This window comes from Crocodylus porosus, unplaced genomic scaffold (assembly GCF_001723895.1).
Source record: "Crocodylus porosus isolate Cpor-Errol unplaced genomic scaffold, CroPor_comp1, whole genome shotgun sequence".
In the NCBI taxonomy this organism is placed as follows: Eukaryota; Metazoa; Chordata; order Crocodylia; family Crocodylidae; genus Crocodylus; species Crocodylus porosus.
Window position 1 is genome coordinate 63,911,962 of NW_017728909.1, and position 25,584 is coordinate 63,937,545.

The following is a 25,584-nucleotide window of genomic DNA, read 5'->3' on the forward strand; positions in this document are numbered from 1 at the left end:
ATTTGCTTCTGTTCTTTTTGCATGCAGCACTATATGGAGTTATAGATTCATAGATGTTAGGGTCAGAAGGGACCTCAATAGATCATCGAGTCCAACCCCTGCATAGGTAGGAAAGAGTGCTGGGTTCAGATGACCCCAGCCAGATGCCTATCTAACCTCCTCTTGAAGACCCTTAGGATAGGGGAGAGCACCACCTCCCTTGGGAGCCCATTCCAGATTTTGGCCACGCTAACTGTGAAGAAGTTCTTCCTAATGTCCAGTCTAAATCTGCTCTCTGCTAGCTTATGGCCATTATTTCTTGTAACTCCTAGGGGCACCTTGGTGAGTAGAGACTCACCTATTCTCTTCTGCACCCCCATGATGAATTTATAGGCAGCCACAAGGTCGCCTCTCAGCCTTCTCTTGTGGAGGCTGAAGAGGTCCAGGTGCCTTAGTCTCTCCTTGTAGGGCTTGGCCTGCAAGCCCTTGACCATACGAGTGGCCCTTCTCTGGACCCTCTCCAGGTTATCCACATCTCTCTTAAAGTGTGGCACCCAAAACTGAGCGCAGTATTCCAACTGTGGTCTGATCAGCACCCGATAGAGGGGAAGTATCACCTCCTTGGTTCTGTTTGTCATGTGTCTGCTGATGTACAATAAAGTGCCGTTAGCTTTGCTGATGACTTTGTCACACTGACGATTCATGTTTGTCATGGAGTCTCCTAGGACTCCGAGGTCCCTTTCCCCTTCCGTGCTGCCAAGCAGGTCATTTCCTAGGCAGTAGGTGTGCTGGACATTTTTCCTCCCTAGGTGCAGCACTTTGCATTTCTCCTTGTTAAATTGCATTCTATTGTTTTCTGCCCATTTGTCCAACCTGTTCATGTCTGCCTGTAGTTGTTCCCTGCCCTCTGGTGTGTCCACTTCTCCCCACAGTTTTGTATCATCTGCAAACTTGGATAGAGTACACTTCACTCCCTCATCCGAGTCACTGATGAAGACATTGAAGAGTATCAGTCCAAGAACCGAGTCCTGCGGGACCCCACTGCCCACATCCTTCCAGGTCGATACCGACCTGTCCACCACCACTCTCTGGGTATGGCCCTCTAGCCAATTTGCCACACATAATCATCCAAGTCACAGCCTCCTAATTTGTTCCTGAAGTCTAAGTAAACAATATCTACCCCTACTCCTGTGTCCATGTGTTTTGTAACCTGGTCATAAAAAGAGACTAGATTAGTCAGGCATGATCTACCTGCTACGAACCCATGCTGGTTTCCCCTCAGCATAATTTTTCCTGCTGGGCTCTCACATATATGAGCCTTAATAATGTTTTCAAAGACTTTACCAAGGATGGAGGTGAGACTGACTGGCCTGTATTTGCCTAGATCCTCCTTCCTCCCCTTCTTGAAAATAGGGACCACATTGGCCCTTTTCCATGAGTGCTCAAATAGTCTTGCCAGTGGCTGTGCAATGATATCAGCCAGTGTCTTCAGTACCCTCATCTGGAGCTCATCCGGGCCTGCCGACTTAAACACAAATGACTCTGCACCATCTCAGGGTTGATGCTTGGTGGTCTGGCGCCCTGCTGTTGTCTCTTTACCATCCCATTGTGAGACTTGTTTTGCCTCTCATTTAGAAACACTGAGGCAAAGAATGCATTGAGGAGTTCAGCCTTGTCCCCCCGTCTGTCACCAATTGCTTTTGCCCGTTCAGTAGCAGTCCTATACCGCCCTGGGCCTTCCTTTTACTCCCTATATATCGGAAAAACAATTTTTTGTTATCCTTAACTTGGGATACCATCCTCAGCTCCATGGTAGCTTTGGCCTTTCTGACTGCCTTCCTACAACTGTAAGCTGAGGAGGCATACTCTTCTTTAGTAACTTCTCCCTGTTTCCACTGCTTATATGCCCCCCTCTTTGCCCTTAGGCTGCTCTGGATTTCTCATCAGCCAAGGAAGCCTCTTGTCCCCTTTCCCCCTTTTCCCCCGCATCGGAATTGTTTCTCTCTGCGCCTGAAGCATCACTTCCTTAAGGCACAGCCACCCTTCCTGAGCTCCCATCTTGCCAAATCTCTTACTCTACAGTGCATCATTGACTAAATGCCTGACCTCGCTGAAGTCAGCCTTCCTAAAGTCTAGCACTTCTACCCTACTAGTTACCTTTCCCACTCTATGCCTTATGGTGAATTCTGTTATTTGGTGGTCACTGTCCCCCAGGTGTAGGTCCCCTACTGTGTCATCCCCTGTTGCCAATACCAGGCTGAGTATGGCATTCCCCCTAGTGGGACCACGTACCTCCTGCAGCAGGTGGAGGTCCTGCACACAGAATAGGAACCTGCATGAACAGTGGGAATTTGCTGTCTGCGTCTCCCAGCAGATATCAGGGTAGTTTAGGTCCCCCATGACTACCACTGCTCTAGTCTTTATGTTCTCTGAGACCTGTCTCAGGAGTTCCAAATCTAGTTCTTCCCATTGGTGTGGGGGTCTGTAGCAAACCCCTACCACCAAATTCCTTTTCCCTTGACCTCCATGTATCCTAACCCACAATCCTTCTACTTTCTTCTCCTTCAATTCCATTTTGATAAGGGTCAATGTATAACACTCCTTGATGTAGAGTGCAACCCCTCCCCCTCTCCTCCCTACTCTATCCTTTCTATACAGCTTATAGCCCTCAATGTTTACCACCCAGTTGTGGGTAGAGTCCCACCAGGTTTCTGTTAGCCCCACTAAGTCGTAAGTGTTTTCTGCAAGCAGGAGTGCTAGTTCATCCTGCTTGTTCCCCATGCTCCTAGCATTAGTATATAGGCACTTGAGCCCTGTGACTGGCATCTTTGTTGCCCCCTGGCTCTGATGCCCAATGGGCCCCTTATTGCTTACCTGCTTATTGCTTACCTGTGCTATACTGCTGGATGTCCTGTGGATTGCACGTTCCTGATGTTCTCCTTCTTCTCTTCTGCCTCCCCATCAAACATTCTTGCTAAACATGGAACACTTCCTGAGTACTCACTACAAAATACTGGAGGAAGAACCATTCATTAACTCCACAGACTACGAAATGTAACAATATATTCCAAGGTAATCATGAAATAATTGCAATGAATTCTATTCCCTACTTCTTTTCAAATTAAAATTGTGTAAGCAAAGGGCACAGTATTCTTAGCTTGGATATACTAATATGCAAAATGGGCCCCTTATTGCTTAAAAGAGACCTTAATAAAAGAGGTCTCTTTTTTCATAATGATAAACCTTTATCAAAGATTTTGAAATTGCAATGCTTACATTGAAACATTTTCATCTTGATGACTAGTTGCTGCTAATCACAGTGCAGAATAGATGTTACAGATACACCCTTTTTGTCTTCCGTTGGAAAGTGGTGTAAACAATACTTGTGAGCAAAACTTGCTGTTAGCTTTGTGGCATTCCCTTTTGGAATTAGCAGATTTAGCTGAGCAGAGATTGTGCGTAACAATTTTAATAAAGTTAAAGGGATGAATTGTTTGCTAGCATCCTAGTTAAGTCAGCCTGAAATGACATCTCTGAACATTGATAAGGAATTAGAAAACAGTCCTGATTTTCCTGGCTACCCACTGCTGTATCCAAAAATTATTCCATGGTTATGTCTGCCTTACATGCCAGCCATTAACTTTTTTGAATGCCCTACTCAGTCTGTTCTTAAACGACCATGAAAACATGGTGGATTAAGGTTTGTTATATTGGGCCTGGATCTACACTCATTTTACCTTCCACCAAAATATTCTTCATTCCACGGCAGCTGACAGGCAAGTCCAGTTTTCCTGACTTTCAGCAACTGGTTGTCCTCCCATTTCCCTCAGGTCACCTTGGGTGTCTTTACACATGCTCCAGGGGATGCTTTAATTAGACAGGTTCTCGGGAGCCACTCTCATTAAAGCACCTGCAGCATCTCATGTATTCAGTGTTCTCCACTTAAAAATGGTAGCGTGGGTGCTTTAATTAAAGCTTGTTCAGTGAGGTGCAGAGGTGCTGAATACACATGATGCTGAGGCAGCTGGAGTGTGCTTATTAGCATACTTGATTAATCAAGTATGCTCCAACACATTCTAATTAGAACACATTGGAGCAGGCATTGGACATGCGTATAGGTGACCCTCATGATATTACTCCACGGTTTGTAGGGGCATGCTGGCTTATGACAAATCATACATCCTCCCTGGATCTAATGGCCAGTCTACACATGAATTAATCTGGAATACCTGTTCAAAAATAACTCCAAGTATGGATCCATTTTTTTTTCTGGAATATCAGTACCGTCTCATTCCTTGTTATAAATAACTTTGAAGATGGGTTAAGCTGAACCAGAAGTCAGCAACCTCTGGCACGTATGCTGAGCATGGCACACCACTGCCAGCTTAAGCTCTAAGCAGCTGCTGCCAGCCATGGAGCCCAGACTGCTCCCAGCAGGCAGCTGGAAGGCTGGAAGCCCTGCTGCAAGCAGACCGGGCTCCGTGGGCCGGCTGCAGCTGGGAGGCTGCAATCAGCTGCTCCGGGCTCCAGCATGTCGGCACTCTGGCACCTTCCAAGGTAGACATTGTGGTTTTTTCGGCACTCCAGCCAAAAAACATTGCCTACCCCTGAGCTAAACCACTAAAAAGTACTTTTATTCTAAAATAAGTGCGGCCACTCATACAAATATTTCATCATGGCTGTTCTGCTTTATACTACCCTATTCTGGAATAATCTTCATGTGTAGAAAATTAGACTTAGACTATACTACATGTTGCTCACAAAGTCAGTGCTTTGTCAGGGCTTCTTTAGTCATGCAGTCCATGGATACTTTTGAAATTATTCCTTGTTCACAAATATTGAATTACAGGCCCAATTCTCCGCTGCATTGCAAGGTGTAGTGTACATATAAGGTACATTATCATTTGTACCTACGCAGAGAAGTCTGCAAATACTACCAGATCAGAATGGTAATACTTTAGACTCATTGTGCATAAGTGTGCATGAATACATAAAGTACAAAGCAAAGTAGAATAAGATCCTGCATGAGCATGTTCTCAGATACCATACCAATGAAGAGTGTACAGACAGACAGGAAACTATCTGTATTATTCTGTGTTGCTGCTCCCTGGGTTGATAAACCACTGTTCATAAACTAGAGTTTAAAAAGTAGGTGAAAAAGGAAGATAAAAGTCTGAATTGAAGAAGTATGTTGCTTTAAGAGATGCTGAGAGTTCTTTGTGTCTAGTTGATTCTATCAGTAATAAACAGCAGCAGCCTCAGGCAGAAAAAAATATAATAATGGTGTGCCCAAGAGAATAATGAGAGAGAGAGAGAAAGAAAAGAAAACAGGATATGTAAAGAAACCCTTCTGCTATGTAAAAAAAGCCGCTCCAGAAAGAAAGCTTATTAAAAATTCACTCAGCATTATTACAATAGATTCAGGAGGCCTAATCAGGAATGTGATCCCACTGTGCTGCATTCCATGTAAAAATATAGTAAGAGATCATTATTTCCTGGAAAGCTTAAATGCTGTGGCTTGGATCCTGTAACTCCTTGTGCTTGGGCAGACTTCTGTACAGATCCTGTCACAAGACAAAGGCCTATTTCAGGAAAAAAATGTAGTGCAAAATGTGAAAGAATGGGAAAACAAGGATGAGGTTGGCAGTTGCATGGGTATAACCTTTTAACATTTAATTTTGGTCTGCTGAACCTTCCTTGATGTACCTGGTTCAAAAATTCAGCCATGTAATTATTTTGATAGCTTTAAACCAGTTAAGGACTCTCCTGCTGTTACTTTTAATTAATTTTATTTTTCATATTACTTAAGTTTCTTCTTACTTGAAATTCATGAGAATGAAAAAACAGTATGGATTACTTGATGATAACAGCATGCTCTTTTGGGCTCAAGCCATTTTTTTTACATCTCCAGTATTTTCTTTTATATTGTCACATGCTATTTGTAACATGCTATACATTTACTTTCTGAGATTTCCCAAACCATGTTTGTCCTGTGTTAACCATTTTTCATCCAGAGATTGTGAAAATAGAAAAGAACGAACAAAACATCCTGCCCCCTAACAGTCTCATTAAAACAAAGAGTACGTACATATGGAAGATGTGACAGAAAGGACAACATGTTTTCACATATTTTGTAACTGGTCAAGAACATTGCCAAGGTCCAAATGCACATTGTTTGGCTTGATTCCTCTCCAGCAGAGTAAAACAGCACTTGGAGCTGCCCTCCACTGAGTGATAGAAACAAGTACGTTTAAAAGTTATTTCACCTGTTTCCAAAAAGCATGGGTTAAATGATGAATTTCCCAACATTTTTGAGAGGGGATGCTTCTGAATGTACTGTCAGGGATAGATTTCAATAGTGACATTCACTCGGGTTAAGCCCTGTCTCCAGCAAAAGAAATGTTCCACCAGAGAGAACTGCTAATAGCGCTGAATCACCATTTACTGATCTATCAAATACATTAACAGTAATAACTGGTACCAGCATTTTCTCCATTTGCTATGCCAGTTAATCTGAACTCTTTAATCTTTGAAGGTTTCTGTAAACTGCCCACCTTGAACTGATAAGAATGTGAACTGATGTTCACTTTTCAAACCTGAAAGGCAGCCAGACCCCTGAAGTGGCCTATACCAGGAGGCAGGGGACTAGAGCATGCCTCCCAGCCTGCCAACCACTGCAAAGAGCCGGGAGACATGCTTTCCCTTTAGCCACCAGCCAGCTAAAGAAGGGATATGGAGGGAAACCCCACACAACCTACCCCCAGCCAGGGTCTCCTTGGAGCCAGGGAAGGGGGAGGGGAGCCCAGTGGAGCTGGGTTGTACCCAGTGGGGAGGTGGGTAGAGCCCACAGTGGGGTCTTTATTCCCCCCCACCCAAGCTGGGAGCCAAGGCAATCACCCAGCCATACCCCAGCCAGTGGGCCAGCTGGGGAGGGAGTGTGAGGAGAAATGTACCCCCCGGCCCTGGAGCCTCTCTTGGGCTGTGCCCAGCATGCAGGCAAGGCCACAGTGAGGGCTTTACTCCAAATACCCCAGCTGGGAGCCAGACCAATTCCCCCAGCAGAGGAGGTGGCAGGGCCAGGGGAATCTGCCTGGATCTGGGCTGGTGGTGGAGCTGCCCTGCTCTGCTGGAGCGCAGAGCTTAGCACAGGGCTGCACAGCATCCTGAGATGCTGGAGGACTGTGACTTAAGTTGAAGTGGGGGGGATCTGGGACAGAAATTTTATAAACTGGTTTGGCCTAAATCAGTTAAGTCTGATACTACATCCATCTAGATTTAGTTTAATCCAGTTTCCACTGTTTTAAAAGTGGTTTAAGTGCACAGAACTTCTGTTCTGTTACAGGTTTAAACTAGTTCCTGGTCACTTAAACCGGCTTATGTATAACTTCTGCTCTTAGCACAAGGGTCAAGCAACAGTTGCTAGCACAGTGCCTTCAATGTAAGATGGTCCTGTTGTTTAGCCAGAGGCAGATGAGGTGTTTGGGAGGTTCTTTCTAGTGAGGCTGGCACAGCTCCTTGCCCAGAGGGAGCTAATGAAGGAGTCTATGGGGGAAGTGTTAGAGACAAAGCCAACCCTAGCGGGGTGTGGGACCTGGGGCAAATTGGCCTGTGCAGGGCCTCCTTAACACTGCGTGGGGCTGTGGTACCCCTGCGAAGTGGGGGGAGGAGTTCTCTGTGCTTCTTCTGTGGCGCAGAACTGAGCCGCCAGCTCCAGGTGGGCCCCATGGAAGGGCTCCACGGGGCCCCCCAAAGCACAGGGCCTGGGGCAGTTGCCCCAATTCACTGTACCCTAGGGAAGGCTCTGGTTAGAGACAGGCCATTCAGACACCTGAGAGAGACATAGAAAGAACATGACATCCTAGACAGAGCAACTGCTGGTATGAGAGAACTGTGAGTGGAGTGGGAGGTGAGAGCTACAACCTCTAATGCCCAGCTATCTGGAGTAGGTACAGTGCCTTGAAGAACTGACTGAGTAAACTGGTGATACCCTAATGCAAGGATAATTAGAAGGGACTAAAGGAACTTGTCTCAAGTGTGAAGAATTGAATACCTCTACATTCTGTTCCAATAAATATCTGCAAGGAAGTGATTAATGTCTTACAGGAAGCTTACTGGGGTACAATTTGTGGGCTGGGTACAGACATTCAAAAAGCCCAAGTTTGAATTGATTCAATCTTTGCAGGTTAGTGTAACCTGTGTAGATTGAGCTGATTTGCAAGTGAATAGACATTCACTTTTGATTCCAGAAATGCAGCCACACGCCTGCAGTGACTCAGGATACAAGCCAGGAGGTGGTAGAGCAGGTTCTCAGTTGGAGGGAAACTGAGCTGAGATGGGGGAGTGTGGCCAGACCCCAGTAGCCTGAGGGGAAGCGGGGGTTAATTTCCTCATTGTGGGGAGCGGGGAGGGGGAGCTCAGACACCAGTAAGCTCTGCTTTTGCACCTGGGACCACAGTGGCCGGATGCTGGTAGCCTGAGGGGAAGGGTGGAGTGGCGCGGGCACCAACATAGAGTTGGCTCTGTTCCGTGCTGAAGGTCCCCTTAGGCAGGGTCCATGCTGCAGTGCCTGGGCCAAGTCCCTCAGAGGAGAGGAGAGCAGTGCCCAATGCTGAGGCAGATCCAGCCATGAGGGGGGGAGCAGGGGAGGGGGATGTGATGTGGCTGCAGGAGCAAAGGGGAGGTGTGAGGGAGCCAGGGCTAACTGCTGCTTCCTGCTGCGGCAGCATGGCCCGGGCTGAGGCAGCTCTAGGGGGTGGGTGTTAGTGCCTGCTTCCTCCTGCCTCCAGCCCCATGTGGGGGCTGCGGTTTGCAGGTGGACTTCAGCTGGAGTGTGGCTCCCCACCCCCTCTTCATCTCCCATTGGAGCAGAGAAGATGGGTAAAATGTGCAAGCAGCCAGTGCCATCAGATTGTCAGTGTTGACATTGTCGTTCTCTAAAAAACAGTCTTTTTTCACCACTGTAAGTCAAAAAGCAATAGTTAAGTTTACAAAAGCTTAAGGGGGGGCATAGTTATTACAATACCTACATGTGATCCTTTCATCCCCATGGTGCCATCTTCACATGTAATAAAGATTCAGAGAGGCTAGAGTCATGGCCCTGATTATGGCCCTCCACTTATTTTGAAGAGTCTGGATCTACTGGTAATGTTATTTTATGTAGTCCTCACGTTTTCTAAATCCACAGATTGAGTTTGTCTGTGGCTCCCAAAGATGCTTATGTCTTTGGAGTGATACTGCTCAAAGCTTCTCCCTATCCTTATGAACGTACACAGCAAGGGTCACAATTTAGTCCTCGGCAATATAAGGCTCAAATTGTACAGCGAGCTTTCAAAGACATGGCACCGCAAGTGAGACTGACCATGCAACAGATTATATTGGGCATGCCCCTTAGGTGTTTTGTGAATACAAGTCTGTACTTTGTGCTTATTTTCTTCTCGGCTTTAAACCACAGACTGTTTTGGTTATCTGCGTGACAAGTCTCAACCCAACAGAATTTCAAGCTTGCCAAGAATAATATGTAATGCAGAGCAAAGAAGGTTGAAAATATATCCCTTTTATTCTTTGACACTCAGTAATGGTTGAAGTAGCAGTAAAGTGCAACCCTATTTAGTACTTCAGTTGTTGTTAACATGCCTGAAAAGGCTGAAATTATCACAATTGAAAATAGAACTTTCTGTTGAAGGCAATGCTAATTTTTGTTCTAACACATTTTCTGCAAGAAACCCATTCATGAGGGACTGAAGGCATTATTTTCAGTTACTTATGATTGATGTCATGTACTTAAACTAAATCTTCCTTAACACAGGCTAAATCTTGCTTGGTTCCTACTCTTTCTATATTTTTTGTGTTTTATAGCACTTGGACAATACCCAAAACATGATCTAGATTTGAACCATAAAGCACTGGAATTTCCTGTCTTACTGAAAGCTGCATGTTTTTTAGCCAGTACAACAGTATTTTGCAATAATAATAACACATGTTAGCTAATACACTAAAAAAGCTGCTTATTTGGGCTAAGTCTACCTTTCAGCTAGAGTGAGTAATCTTCAGGGAGATGCAGTAGCTAGTTACTTTTCTAATTAAAACGAAAGTCAGCACAGAACTTGAATGTAAAGATGGGCCCATGCAGCAAACTTCAGATTTGATCTAGATTCCAAACAGCCTGGAATCTGTGGATTTTATATCAGTTGTTTTTTTTTTCACTTGTGTAATAAGAAAGACTAGTCTTTGAAATGATGATCCTTGTTTTCTCCTTTCCTACTTCAGCTGTGTTCAGATCTGAAAATTTTAGTTCAGCTCTTCAACCAAAAATAAATAGAGTGTTTATGACTCAGAAGATTGTCTGCATCTAGAAACAGCTATGTGGTAAGGAACAACTGGGATAACTGCCAGACCAGACAGAGTTGAGGCAGCAGAGATATGTAAGATGTGGGAAGGTGCCAGCAACTAGCAAAGATGAAGCAAAAGCTGTGAGAGAGAGTCTACTGCAACAAGGAAAAGCTCCCTGTGTCCAGAAGCAGTATTGTCTATGGCATGGGTGGACAATTATTTCAGGTGGAGGGCCGCTTACCCAGTTTTGGCAGGCTTTCGAGGGCCGCATGGGTTGTCCCACCCCTTGACAGGTGCCCCGCCCCCTGGTCACCACTTTGGGACCAATGTCCCAATGTCTTGGTCCTATATCCCAGGGCCAGCACCGGTGGGGCCCAAAGCGGGGCACAGGCTGGCAGGGGTCTGTGGAGCTGGGCTGGGCTGCACCAGCAGGGATAGGGGGGAGCTGGCCTGGCTCCATAGAGCCCCTGCTGGCTGGGACCCCGCGTTCCTGCTACCCTGCTCTGGGCTCTGCCAGCACTGGCCCTGTGTTCCCGCTGGTTCCTGCGCCAACTCACATCCAGTGCCCCCCAGCCCAGTCCAGGTGGGAGGCAGCGCACAGCCCAGACCCCCTGCTCACTAGCAGGGAAGAAGCTGGTGCTGAGCGTGGGGAAAAGTGGCCCCTTGCTTGCCCCGTGGCAGGCACTCCCTGCTACAGGTGCTCGCAGCTCATGTGGGGCTGTCTGGAGCAGGCACAGGCAGCCCCACACAAGCTGCAAGCGGCTACAGTGTGGGGCGCTGGCCACAGGGCAAGCGAGGGACCACTTTTCCCCATGCTCAGCACCAGGTTGTAATCTGGCCCTGCTGCCAGTCTGGGCTCCAAGCTGACTCTGGGCTTGCCTGTCACTGGCAGCAGCTGCAGCCCCCCACTTGCCATGCTGGGCAGTGTGGGTTGCTGCTGCCTGCCTGGAGCTCACATGCTGGGCAGCCCAGAGGTGACTGCCTGGCTTGACAAGTGGGGGGACCATAGCTGCTGTTGCCATGTGCAGCCCCGACAGGTGAGGCTGGAGCTGGCATGTGGCCCTGACTGGTAGTGGGGCTGGGTTACATTTTGGTGCTGAGCACAGGATGGAGAGGAAGTGGGCCCTTGCCCACCCCATGCCCGGCACCCCTCACTGCAGCTGCTCGCAGCCCGCCTGGGGCTGCCTGTCCCTGCTCTGGATAGCTCTGTAGGCTGTGAGTGGCTGCAGTGCAGGGCGCCAGCCACGGGGCAGGGGAGGGGCCACTTTCCTCCATGCCAGGAAAGAGCCCAGGGAAAAGCTGAGTGCGGGCGGGGGAAGCAGCCCCTCCCCTATCCCATGGCTGGCACTTCCTGCTGCAGCCACTCGCAGCCTGTGGGGCTGTCCAGAGTAGGCACAGGCAGCCCCAGTCGAGCTGCAAGCAGCTGCAGCACAAAGCGCTGGCCATGGGGTGGATGAGGAGCTGTTTTCCCCCCACCCATGTTCAGCTTCTCCCTGGGCCACTTTTCTCTGGGCTCCTTCCTTGCCCAGGGTCCTCCCCTTCCCTTCCCCTCCTTACCTGCTGTTCTGGTGCTGGGGCAGCCACATGGTCGCAGGCCAGAAGCCCCTGATGGGGCTTCCAGCTGGGGGAGGTAGGGCCAAGTGAGTCCTGCTGTTGTGGGAGCCTGCTGGGCTTCCCCTGGGTCCTGCTGCACTTGGTTCCTGCCATTTTGGACAGGAATCAAGGGCAGATAAATATTAATTTTCTAAATTTTTTAGGGGCCCTATGAGACGGATAGAATGGCCTCGCAGGCTGAATCCAGCTCATGGACTGTATTTTGCCCACCCCTGGTCCATGGGCATACCATGCAGGTTAACTCACATTGACCTAGATTCTGCATGGCTGTACCTACTTTCCCTCTTAAGAGCACAAAGTACACATACTCCATAGGTTGTACTACAGTCAACTTCCTATAAGACTTAGGCTAGGGACAGAAGTTTAAACTGGTTTAAGTGATCAGAAACTGGTTTAAACCTATAACAGAACAGAAGTTCAGTACACATCAGTTGAATGTAGTATGACACTTAACTGATTGAGGTCAAACTGGTTTATGGAACTTCTGTCCCAGACTCCTTTCTGGTTTAAGTTAAATCAGAGTCCCCCAGCATCCCAGCATGCTCTGCAGCCCTGGGCTGGGCTGAACTATCTGTTCCAGCCAAGCAAGGTTGGCCCCACTCCTCTCCCCTATCACTGCTCCAGCTGGCTGAGAAGGGGGTGGGGATGTGAAACTCCGCTCTGGAGCGCAGCAGCCATTGCCAGGAATCCTTAGCTCCCCACCCCTCCCCACTGCTCCAGTGGCAGGAGCAGGGGCGTGGCCAGATGCTGGTAGCCTGAGGGGAGAGGGGGGATTTAATCCCCACATTGCAGGAGGGGAGTGGGGGGTTGGGGATATTAGAGATAGCAAAACTGGAAGGTATCAAGAACTTGAAGTTTTATAGTTTCATAGCTGGTAGGGTCAGAAGGGACCTGAGCAAATCATCAAGTCCGACCCCCTGCCATGGGCAGGAAAGAATGCTGGGGTCAAATGACCCACGCTAGGTGATTATCTAGCCGCTTTTTGAAGACCCCCAGGGTAGAAGCGAGCACCACTTCCCTTGGAAGTTGGTTTCAGATTCTAGCCATCCTGACTGTGAAGTAGTGCCTCCCAATATCCAGCCTGAATCTGCTCTCTGTCAGCTTATGGCCATTGTTCCTTGTTACTCCTAGTAGTGCTCAGGGGAACAGGGACTCTCCCATTGCCTGCTGGTCCCCCTTGGCCAGCTTGTAGACGGCCACCAGATCTCTCCTCAGCCTTCTCTTGTGGAGACTGAACAGGTTCAGGTCCCATAGCCTCCACTCGTAGGGCCTGCCTTGCTGCCCCCTGATCATGTGAGTGGCCCTCCTCTGGACCCTCTCAATGCTGTCCACATCCCTTCTGAAGTGCGGTGCCCAGAACTGGATGCAGTACTCCAACTGCGGCCTGACCAATGTTGCATAGAGGGGGAGGATCACCTCCTTGAACCTGCTCGTGATGCATCTGTGAATGCATGACACGGTGCGGTTAGCCTTTCTGACTGCATCCTCACGTTGGCAGCCCATGTTCATTTTGGAATCAATAATGACACCAAGATCCTTCTCTGCCTTTGTGCTGACTAGAAGAGAGTTCCCCAGCCTGTAGGTATACTGCTGGTTCTTCCTCCCTAGGTGCAGTACCTTGCACTTGTCAGTATTGAATCCCATCCTGATCTTATCTGCCCTGTAACCTGTCTAGATCTAGTTGCAGCTTGTCCTTCTCTTCCAGTGTGCCCACTTCTCCCCACATCTTAGTGTCATCCACGAATTTGAACAAGGTGCTTTTCACTCCCTCGTCTAAGTCACTGATGAAGATGTTGAACAGTGCAGGCCTGAGGACCGAGCCCTGGGGCACCCCACTGCCCACATCCCTCCAGGTCGAAAAAGACCTGTCTGCCACCACTCTCTGGGTGTGGCCCTCCAGACAATTTGGAACTCATCTGACTGTGTAGGCATCGATGCCACAGTCACCCAATTTTTTAATAAGAATGGGGTGAGAGACAGTGTCGAAGGCCTTCCTAAAGTCCAGAAAGACTATGTCAACTGCAACACCTGTATCCAAGGATTTTGTGACCTGGTCATAGAAGGCCACCAGGTTGGTCTGACAGGACCTGCCTCTAATGAACCCATGTTGGTTGCCCCTAAGCATGATCTCCCCTGCTAGTCCCTCGCAGATGTGCTCCTGGATAATTTTCTCAAAGAGCTTCCCTAGGACTGAGGTAAGACTAACGGGCCTGTAGTTTCCTGGGTGCTCCTTCCTCCCTTTTTTGAAAATGGGGACCACAGTGGCCCTTTGCAGTCCTCCAGCACCACGAGTGCTCTTCAAGCTGTGCCAGGGGTCCAGCAATGACCTCTGGTAATTCCCTCAGCACACTGGGGTGGAGAGCATCAGGACCTGCTGATTTGAACAAGTCTAGTCCTACCAGAAGTTCCCTGACTAGGTCCTCACTGACCCTGGGCCTGGCAGCACTTCCCTTGGGTCCATTGGGGATCCCTGTGGGGGGGGGGGGATGCTCCGGTCCCTTCTCAAAAAGATGGAGGCAAAGAAATTGTTAAAGAGGTTAGCTTTGTCATCTGGTGTGACCACCCAATTTTCTAGCGTATCCTGCAGAGGCCCTACATTACCCAGTACCTTCTTTTTACCTCCTCTGTGTTTAAAAAATGACTTTTTTCATCCTTGATCTGGGTTACTAGTCCCAGTTCCATCTCCACCTTAGCCTTCCTAACAGCCCCCCTACAGTCTTGAGCAATGGAGGTATAATCCTCCTTGGTGATGGCCCCTCCCTTCCATTGAGTGTATGCCTCCTTTTTAGCTTTAAGATGTTCCTGGATGCTCTTGGTGAGCCATGGGGGCTTTTAGCACTCTTGCCCCCTTTGATCCACGTTGGGCTTGTCACCCTTTAGGCTTGCAGGATCATCCCCTTTAGGAACGACCACTCTTCCTGGACTCCCAATTCCCCTCCCCTCCAGGACCTCAGTGCCTCCCTGACTAGTCTCCTTACCTCATTGAGATGTGCCCTCCTGAAGTCTAGGGCTGTTGCCTTGCTGCAGGCCTTTGACACCCTGCACTGGGTGGTAAATTCCAGTAGGCGATGATCGCTATCTCCCAGGTGGTTGTGAACCTGCAGACTACTCACCAGGTCATTGCCCCTGGCCAGGACCAGATCCAACAAGGCATTTCCCCTGGTGGGACTGTGCACCTCCTGGGTTAGATGGAAGTCCTGTACCTCGGCCAGGAACCTATGTGAGCGGTCAGACCTGGCTGACTGCTCTTTCCAGCAGATGTCTGGATAGTTTAGTCACCCATGATGACCACGCCCCTTGACTTAACTGCCTCCGTGAGCTGACCTGAGAATTCCTGGTCCAGCTCTTCCCCCTGGGTAGTGAACCCCTACTGTTAAGTCCCTTCCCTCCCCCGACTCCGCTTAAGACCTCAGTAAAGAAAAATGGAATGATACTCAGTGTGTTTACCTCTGAAGGATAGGGGCCACTTCGGCAGAACTAGATACAGAGCTGAGCAAGTGATACACAACTGTTAATGTAGCTGATAAATTCTGTGAGAGGCAAGAATTTTTGTGGGTAATATTTTTCTTGGCCTTCCTCTCTGTCTAGGGATTGTTCACAAACACATTATGATTTCTTTAACTTATGCTCTGCTTGAAAATAATTTGCTAACTTAAAAATGGTTTCAACTATGTCACTTTTGGTATGTGAGAATTTCTTACTTAGTTATGATTGCACATGGGATTGTTTTCATTGGCTAGTTTCTAGTGTAGATTTACTCTCTGCAAATATTCAAAGTGTGAGCCTAAAACTCACTTTGCACAATTATTTACCTCTAAAAACTGTTGCTATTTATATGTTCTTAAAAGGCAAAGATAACCCAGATGTGATAACAGGTGAAGAGTCTTGATTTTAAAATTGTTGAAATATTTATGGAAAATTTTTGCATTATTCACCAATTTATAACCAAAACCTGTAGCTCCAAAGAGGCAGCAGGTTCTGAGACTGATGCCTTGATCTCTGAGTTACCTCCATCTCCTTGGCACTTGGCTGTCATTTCCATATGATATATGTCTACAACAATGTTGCCAAAGACCACAAAACATAACTTGTGAGACCATAAGGACAAATGCATTTATTTCCGGTAAACCGTATATTAATAATATGTACACAAATATTCTAGGTACTGATAATCATCACTCCCCAGTATAAGGCACTCTCATTCTTCTTTTAAATGAATTCTCATTCACCTCATCAGCTACACTAGTCTTGCATTTATTCTCTGTTAGCTTGAAGAGACTCCCCACTCCCACCTTAAGCCTTTTCTGGTGATCAAATCCTCCTTAATTTCCACCACAGAAGTCCTTTATGGTTTAGGGAATGGGTATCAAACATCTGGCCCATCGAGCCGCTCCATCTGGTCTGTCAGACTACTGGCAGACTACTGGAAGTAGGTGGTGCAACCAGAAGTGGGCATGGCCTTCCCTGGAATCTAAGGCCGGGTAGCCCCAGCAGACATGGCCCTTGGCTGCAGTAGCCCCAGTCACTGCAGGTGTGGCCATAGTGACTTCCCTGTGACCTGATCTGCAATCAACCTGCAAGGAGTGCCATGATCTGGATATGGGCTGGATATCTGGATATCGGCATGTATGGGTGCTTGGAGGAGCACCAGTTGAAGCAGACACTGAGGGCCAGAATGCCACAATGACCATATGGACTCTGCGGGACAAGCACCTGTAAATGAGAGTCAGGTCAGATGAGGCTGGGGTGACTGGAGAGCAGGGGAAGCGCTGCCTGGTGTGGGGACCATCCCAGTGGGGTTTGCCTTTGTCTTAAGCTCCACAGTTGGGTTTGTGAAGGAGGCCACTCAAAGGGGTTGGTCTCCCTCTTAGAGACTGGTATTTGAATTGTACAGAAAGCAGCCCAGAGGGCTGAACTGAGGACTCTGAATTGATTCATGTGGGAAGCTACTTGGAGGGGTTCACCTTTCCTCTAGGGACTGGAGATTGACCTGTAACAGAACCAGCCCAGAGAGGCCTTTGTCACTGTGGGACTGGAAATTAATAACTGAAAGGAGACACCTGGACATGTGTTGTTTGCCTTTTGTGGAATTTTGGACCTCTCATTCCTTTTTTTTTTCTGTTTCCTTACTTCCAATTCTTTTTTTGATGGGACTGGTGCAAAGGGGCCCTAAGTCTAAGGGCTAACCCTGACCTAGTTGCCTGGGTGGCTTGGAGGCTGCTGGGCAAGGACTGATTTAAAATAACGAGAGTAGGCACTGATTCCACTTCAGGCACATGGTTATGGTGGTGGCAGGAGAAGGTCGGACCCTTTGCTCCCTTTCCTATCAGGACCAGAATAGCATCCAACATCGAGGATGTGGTAAGGGTGGGTACAGGGGAAGTGGAGCCCCATGAAGAGACTCTTTCATCAGGCCTAAAGTATCACTCCTGGGAACTGCCTCCCCAGTAAAGGTAAAACCAAAATCATGGCAGGCGAGAGGGAAACACCCCAGAGCACCTGATATTTCAGTTATCCACCTGCTTGTCACTGAACAGAAAGATGTCAGGCCAAGGGGACTTAGGCCCAACAACACTTACAGTCAACACCAAAGAACTAGAATTGTAGCCAAATTAACCTGATAAAACTTGGAGGGAACAGAATCTGTGTGTATCCAATGACTTCCTATGCAATGTGTCAAACTTGTCCTTGGCATAATGTTAGGTGTGGTGAGTCAGAAAACAACTTGAAGGCTGCAATAAGTGATACAGACTGGTCGTTCTGGTTCAGGACAGGTATTCTACATGATACAGGTGTTTGGAAGATTTCCAAAAGTATATGTTCTCTTTACAAGGAGCTACAGGACATGCCATTCTCCCTCCTCCCTCCCCCTCCTTCTTCCCCAGCTCGGTTAAGAAACGTTTTTTTTCCAGCCCCTATCCTTATTTTATCTCCTTTACACATATTTATATTGTTATTTTGTTTTTTTTTTCCAGTAAGAAATTATGACAGTGTTTTTAATACTGATGGCCAAGCTTTAGACATCTGTTTTACTAGTAACAACCAGTCTGTACTATTAACTACATAATAGGTGACATAACCTACATACTCACAGGTAACAAAGGTAAAACTTATGTCTCCGATTAATTAGCTTTCTTATAAACCAAGATGGTAAGGTTAGATATATAAACTGAATTTTACTGAACATGCTTGTACAGTATCTATAGAGCATACATGTTCTCATACTGAATTGCAGTGTGGTCTGTCAGTGCCCCATCTCTGACAGTGTCAGCTACCAAAAACTCCAAAACCCATGAAAACAGGGAAGATTTCTGTAGTGGTCATTTACGTATTAACTTTACCACTTCAGTTGCTATTAGGAATTGCTATTAGGACAAGTTTGTGCACAGGGTCTGAGGGGCCGGGACAGGCAGAAAGAACTCTGCAGTGAAACCTCAAATTTACTTGAATATAGCTGAACAGTTTCATGAACTTATTTCTGTGTCTTTCATGACAGAGCTGTTTAACGTCCCAAGGGGAAATAGATGAACTAAGAATTCTGTCTTATTTGTCTTCCTTTTAAAATTATTTGCATAGAAGATGTTTCTTTTCTTGCCTTCTTTTCAGTTACCAAGAAGTCATTGGAAAAATGGATAGACTCCCACAGATAAGTGCTTGGTTTGGATCTCAGTCTACTTATGAAACAGAGCATGATTATTTCAAATTCCAGAAGAGTTCTGGCAGAAAGAAGGTTTATTTTTTATTTCTCTTGTTAAGTTCCTAGTTTACTATATTTGATTTCATTTTTAAAATGCCCGAATATTGTTCTTTAGGTTTGAAATATCAAAAACAGGTGCTGCTCAATAAGGAAAATACAAGGAAAAATTGTTTTGGATTCTCCCCTATGGCAAAACCTTCTTAAAATTGTACTGCAGAGGTGTAACAAGCAGGGTTTGCACCCTGGGCAAACTCTGTAGGAGAGTCGAGGGAAGGAGCCATGGTTCCAGGAGGGGTGGAGGTGCACATAGTTCAAAGAGCACAGCGGAGCACTGGAGTCTTACTCACGTTGGAAACTCCAAAGCCACTGGGGCCTAATTTTAAAAGGAAGACAAATAAGAAAGAATTCTTTCTTAGATCATCTATTTCCCCTTCGGATATTAAACAGCTATGTCCTGAAAGACAGGGAAATAAGTTAATGAAACTGTTCAGCTATATTCAAGTAAATTTGAGGTTTCACTGCAGAGTTCTGCCTGTCTCTGCCCCTCAGACCCTGTGCACAAACTAGTCCTAATCGCAATTCCTGATAGCAACTGAAGTGGTAAAGTTAATACGTAAATGACCACTACAGAAATCTTCCACGTTTTCATGGGTTTGGGGGTTTTTGGTAGCTGACACTATCAGAGATGGGGCACTGACAGAGGCAGCTGTGCTGCTGCTGCTGCATGTTCTACCCATCCCGGCTCTTGTTCTTAAAGCAGCAGCATGCAGGTATGCATGCCCTGGCTTCTGCTGCAAGAGCAATGCCATGGCGCTGCTCTTGCTGCCAGGTTATGGAGTCCATAGGGGCTGGGGACAATTTTGGTGTCCCTCTTAAGTCAGCACCTGGGGCTGGTGCCCCTTTTGCCTTCCCCTAGTTATGTGCTGTGTGATGTGCCTGCCTCTCACTTCTCTCACAGTAATGTTACACACTGGTTTTGCTGGAGCCATTCCTGATTTACACTGATGTAAAAGAGCAGCTTCAAGCATTGGATATTGGCACAGATGAGTCAGCTAAACCGTAAGAGCTGACTATGCACAACAGCTGTTTAAATTATGTAGCCAATTCAGTGGTGGCCTGTTTAGCTTTCTGTGAGCTCTGTTGCTTGTCTGTCATTGTGAGAATTTGTCTTGAAAGGTTGTGTGCTGAGATCCATGCTATATTTAGTTGCCTGGGGCTGTTGGCTGTCATTACTACTTACCTGTGGGGTAACCTTGTGGGGCTGGCTGTCAGCCATTGTGGTAGGTTGAAGACAGTCTGCTTTGGTTCCCTCCTCAACTGTATCCCAGTTTGCATGTCCTCTGTTGACACTTGTTTTAAGGAAGAAAAATATTAGAAATGGAGTTCTCAGGCATGAAAAATTACTTTTTAATACCTACAAATACTGTCACTGCAATATAGCCATCTGCCTAAATCCACAAAATAAACACATGAAGGCAAAATTTAATTAAAAGTAAAATGAGTGCCACCAGATGAATTGCCATAGATGTCTAATATTAATTCTTCTCTCTGAAAGAGTGGCTCTGAGGCTGGCATGGGTTCTGATTATATTAAATCTCCATTTGTAACCTTGCAACCTCTTCAGGCATTAAATAAAATATTTTCTCGAAATGTTGGCATTCCTTGTCTCCCCACAAAGAACATTAGCCACTGGAGGATTTGGGCAGTTCACCAGCTGTTCCTAGTAATGACATGCTTCCTTGAAAGCGAGATTATGGCAGGTAAGAGAATGGGTGTCTGCTGTGCAGCAGGGTTTGTCCAAGATAGAAGGAGCAAATGGAGGGACTACTTGCCAAATATGCCTATTTAGCAGGGACAGGCACTTGGGGAAAAATAAAAGTTTTGTTTCATACTCTCACACCAAAAAGTTTCTTAGCCCAATATATTCCACTGGAATTGAAAGGTGAATTCAAACTTGCCTCCATACGAGGTCCCATTGATAGCTTTCACCTATGAGAGATGGGAATGGAGCTCACAAAACCTGCAGCTTCATTTAGAGTGTGGAAGCAAACTTCTGAATCCTCATGAGGAGCTTTGCCCATTGCTACTATGCATTTGACTGGATTTGACTGCAGTTTTGGATGCTGAGTTTCTACATAACTCTCCTATGTAGAGGTTACAATAAGCACAAAAGAAGGTATTTTTCTATGTGCACTAATAGCTTTTTATGCTCTACAAATAAGTCCTGGCATGTAAAAGGTTCCATGGATTTTGGCATTTCCTGTTTTCATTTGTCATTGAGTGAATTATTTTTCCTTTGCAGGTCCCTAAGCATTCCGTGAACTTTTGCCAGTAGAGTGCCAAAGGTCCACATTTTGTAGGCTTTTGCCAGGATATGATTAATCATTAATTCAAGAAAAAAATCACATACCAGCAATTCAGCTGGTTAACAAACACACTGTGTGAGAAAACTGGCCACTTGTGCACTGTGCTTACCACAGAAAATGAAGAAGAAGATCTTTGAAATAATTTAGAAATGAGCCTCAACCAAGTTCTGAAAATTGAATGCCCTTAAAAAGGGGGAAGTTTGGGTACAGATCTGACCCCGTATTTGAGATCTGAAACTCCATTCTGGCTCTAGCTTGCAAGTAGTCATACAGCACTCAGTTCTTAAAGCTTTGATAGACTGGGTTCTGTATGATTTTTGTTAACTCAGAGATGCAAATTGCAGCTCCGTCTTTTCAAAAGTCAATGTCAGTGGCTCAGCCAGACAGTTTTGGAATGAAACCTAATATGAGCTTTTTAGTCTAGTGTTTGCCCACATAACCATTGTGAAAATATGCTCATATGGTCTCTCTCAAAATTAGCATTATTACAGTAATATTCTAATAGACCTGCAAGCAGCTGAACTAAGTATTCTGGAATTGTAAGTGTTCTTCCAGGACTCTGTATACATTTTCAGACTATATGAGGTTTGCAAGATTTCGTTATGAATATTCACCACTGGATGCTAGGTATGCATAGGCCAGTGTTTTGGGCACTATGTTAAGACTCAAGAGGCCACAGTTGAATTTCCTCTTACACCACAGACTTCTATGACCTTGGGCAAGTTATTTGGACTTTATGCATCTCAGTTCCCCATCTGCAAAATGTAAATAATAGTACCACCTTGCCTTACAAGGATGTTGAGAAGCCAAAGATTCAGTGCAGATTAAGTAAAGATTGCATGGTGTTCAGAGAACACCATACCAGCCTAAACAGAAATGTGCTGTGGAACTGGCCATAACTGTATTGTCTCTGCTCCTGATTAAATGAAGGACACACTTTAGCTTGTGAATAATACATCTGAATTCATGAAACTTTTAGCTTTCATACATTTCCATGGAAATCCACTGGCAACTAAAATAAGCTTTCAAGCAACTAAAATAAGCTCTTAAATAGTAGCCCTTTGTAGCACTCACTGGGGTCTGCCCCACTTGCTAGTACCTTCCTGATCCCGCTTTGGCTCCCATCACTTGCCTGCCATGACTTCAATGTTGTTTGTTGTTGATGGGGAGGAATCCCTGAGGGCCAGTAGTCACCTTGTGGGGTGGGTTGATCTGTCTGTCCAAACGAGTCACACCAGGAGCCTTCTACTCTCTTGTGGTACTTGCCCTTAAAGGGGACATCCACTTAAGTTCTGGGCCATTTGTTGGGGTCTTGACTGTCACAGCCTCGGCCCCCTTTTCCTTTATGGCCACTCCCTCTGTCTGGGCCTACTGTTCAAGATCTCAGCCTCTAAGGATCGGCCCTTACTTAGATAACAATCCCCTTTTCTGGGGTCCACCTGAACCTCAATCATCTCTGCCCCTCAGTCTCAGGGCCTGAACTCTGGTACTTATTGTAGGTGGTACCCTAAAGTACCTGTGTCCATGGTTTCCTCCTCCCCTGACATCCACAACGCAGTCCTCCAATAGGTCTAACCAGAATATAAATTGTCCCGGGAGTCAAAATAACACGTGGTACTTACTGGCAGCTTGGGACAGGATGCGCACAGGGCAGAAGGAAGAGCCCGTGCGGCTCGTTAGCCGCCTTTTTGTTTAATTACGGCCTGCCAGTGACGTCAGCATCAGATGCCGGCTGGCAGAAATAAAAATGGCGGCCACTGCTGCGGAGGGGGCGGATAGGTTGGGAAGGAAGCCGCAGCTGACGCTAGCAGTGGAGAATACCCCACTCGCTGGACCCGGGGAGCCTGGCAAGAGGGAGCAGATGCAGGTGGTGGAGGGTGGAGCTCCCCAACGGGAGCCCATGCAGGACGAAGAGGGAGTGTCAGGTTTGCTGGACAGAGGTGAAGCTGAAGCGGCACCTGGAAGCCAAGCGGAACACAGGTGGGAGTGCCGGGATGATGAGGCATGGAGGAAGGGATGACAGGGGGAGAAGACCCCAGGAGAGCCTTAAAGGGGTTTGTAGTCGGGGCGGGTATTGCTGCCGAGTTCTGCTGCATTGAGGAACGGATGGGAGTAGCTTCTGGAGGCGACGGGTCATGAAGAAAACCATCCCCTCCCTGTTAGACTCCGGGGAAAAGGAGAAAGGGACAGGGAATAGCTTAGTAGTTGATGGCGGTTGGCACGTTTATTTTTGTTACCCCAGATGAAGGGGCATAGGGGTTAGGGATGAGGGCCTGAGGGGTGGGGCTGTGGAAAAGCCTCAGTAGGGTTCCCCCTTTTTTTGTTCTATGTATCCCTGAAGGAAGGGATGGAGGTGTGAAAGGCTGTGGGGTAGGCCCTCACGGGCGAGTGGGGCCTTAAGCCGCTGGCATCTAAATGTAAAGGTGGAGAGGATTATCCCTGCATGAAGAGGCTGAGGCCAACAGCTGGGCAGCACACTGAAGGAGGCGTGAGGCCGGGGTGTAGGGGTGGTGGAGCCCTGAGACTGACCACCAGGTGAACCCTGGGCCACCGAGTATCCCGTTAGCTGACCCCTCCTATTGAGGAACAGCAAGTCATTGCAGATGAGAATGGGTTTGGCAATGTGGGAAGAAGAGAGCTACTCCAGAAATGACATGAACCTGGGAGGTGCTTGACATCCACCAGTACAGCAAAAGCTGCTCTAGAGTGCTTATTCGAGGCCCGGCAGTTACATAAATGTCAGTCCAATGACTGTGAAAAAAAAATCATAGATTTCATAGATTTCATAGACATTAGGGCTGGAAGGGACCTCAGAAGATCATCGAGTCCAGCCCACCGCCTGAAGGGCACTGAAGGGCAAGAAGTCAGCTGGGGTAATAGGATCCCAGCAAGATAAACATCCAATTTACTCTTGAAGGTGTTCAATGTAGGTGCTTGAACCACCTCCGATGGCAGGCTGTTCCAGACCTTGGGGGCTCGGACAGTAAAGAAATTCTTCCTTATGTCCAGCCTGAAATGGTTTTGCGGTAGTTTATGACCATTCGACCTTGTCATCCCTTGGGGTGCTCTGGTGAACAAACGTTCCCCCAGATACTGGTGGTCACCCCTGATAAACTTATAAATGGCCATCAGATCACCCCTGAGCCTGCGCTTTTCCAGGCTAAAGAGCCCCATGGCTCTCAGCCTGTCATCGTAAGGTCTGTTTTCCTGACCTCTGATCATGCGCGTGGCTCTTGTCTGGACTCTCTCAAGCTTCTCCATATCCTTTTTAAATTGTGGAGCCCAAAACTGGACATAGTACTCCAGCTGTGGCCTCACCAAGGCCAAGTATAAGGGGAGAATGACGTCCCAGGATTTGCTTGTGAAGCATTTATGGATGCAAGCCTGCGTTTTGGTTGCTTTACTAGCTGCAGCATTGCATTGCAGGCTCACATTCATCTTGTGGTCAGTGATGACCCCCAAGTCTCTTTCTTCCGTAGTGCTAGCCAGCGTAGTACTGCCGAGCCTGTAAGGATGCTGCAGGTTTTTCTTCCCAAGGTGGAGAACCTTGCATTTTTCGGTGTTAAGCACCATCAGGTTCTCATTTGCCCATTTGCTAAGCCTGTCCAGGTCAGCCTGGATCACCCACCTGTCTTCTGGTGTGGATGCTTTGCCCCAAAGTTTGGTGTCATCGGCAAACTTGGCCAGTCTGCTTCTGACTCCAATGTCCATATCATTAATGAAGATGTTGAACAACATGGATCCAAGGACAGAGCCTTGGGGGACCCCACTGGTCACACGGCACCATGATAATTGACTTCCATCAATCACTACCCTCTGGGTCTAACCATGAAGCCAATTTCCCAGCCAGTGGATTGTGGTAGACCCAAGGCCATGATTGGCCAGGTTCAGCAAGAGGTGATCATGGGATACCAGATCAAAGGCTTTTTTGAAGTCAAGATATATGATATCAATCTTCTCTCCCTTGTCCAGGTGATAGGCCACCTGGTTGTAGAAGTAAATGAGATTGGTCAAGCAAGACCTACCTGCAACAAACCCATGCTGGCTATACCTTAGGATGTTGGCGTCAGCCACCATTAAGGATGGCCTCTTTAATAAACTTTTCTAAGGTCTTCCCTGGGATAGAAGTCAGGCTGATGGGCCTATAGTTAGCCGGCTCCACTTTCCTCCCTTTCTTGAAGATAGGCACCACATTGGCTTTCTTCCAGTCTTTGGGCACTACACCAGAGCACCAGGAGTTTTCAAAGATCTGTTCCAGAGGCTGGGCTATGTTTCTCACCAGCTCCTTGAGTACCCTGGGGTGTAGATTGTCAGGGCCGGCTGACTTGAAGGTATCCAGCTTCTCAAGTTGTTCCTTCATGAGGTCAGCATGAATGGAGGGCAGGAGATCTCCCTCACCCGGACCGCCCTGTCCCACGGTAGGCATGGGCATCCCATAGGACTGATGAAAGACCAACGCAAAGTACCCATTTAATAGGTTGGCTTTTTCCTGGGCATCAGTTGTCAGTTGCCCCATCTGATGCTTGAAGCTAGTTGGAGTTCAGTTGCAGCCTTGGCTTTCCTGGTTTGCTCCCTGCAGGACCGGACCAGTGCAGAATA

General features: G+C 47.2%; 1 long non-coding RNA gene across 1 annotated transcript; it reads left to right on the top strand.

Moving 5' to 3' along the window:
- The first annotated feature begins 554 nt into the window (after positions 1–554).
- Positions 555–20,483, top strand: LOC109308236. The gene is made up of 4 exons (XR_002100566.1): positions 555–764; positions 9,431–9,433; positions 18,679–18,684; positions 20,472–20,483. It is a non-coding gene; the product is annotated as an uncharacterized LOC109308236 (long non-coding RNA).
- Positions 20,484–25,584: the final 5,101 nt, after the last annotated feature.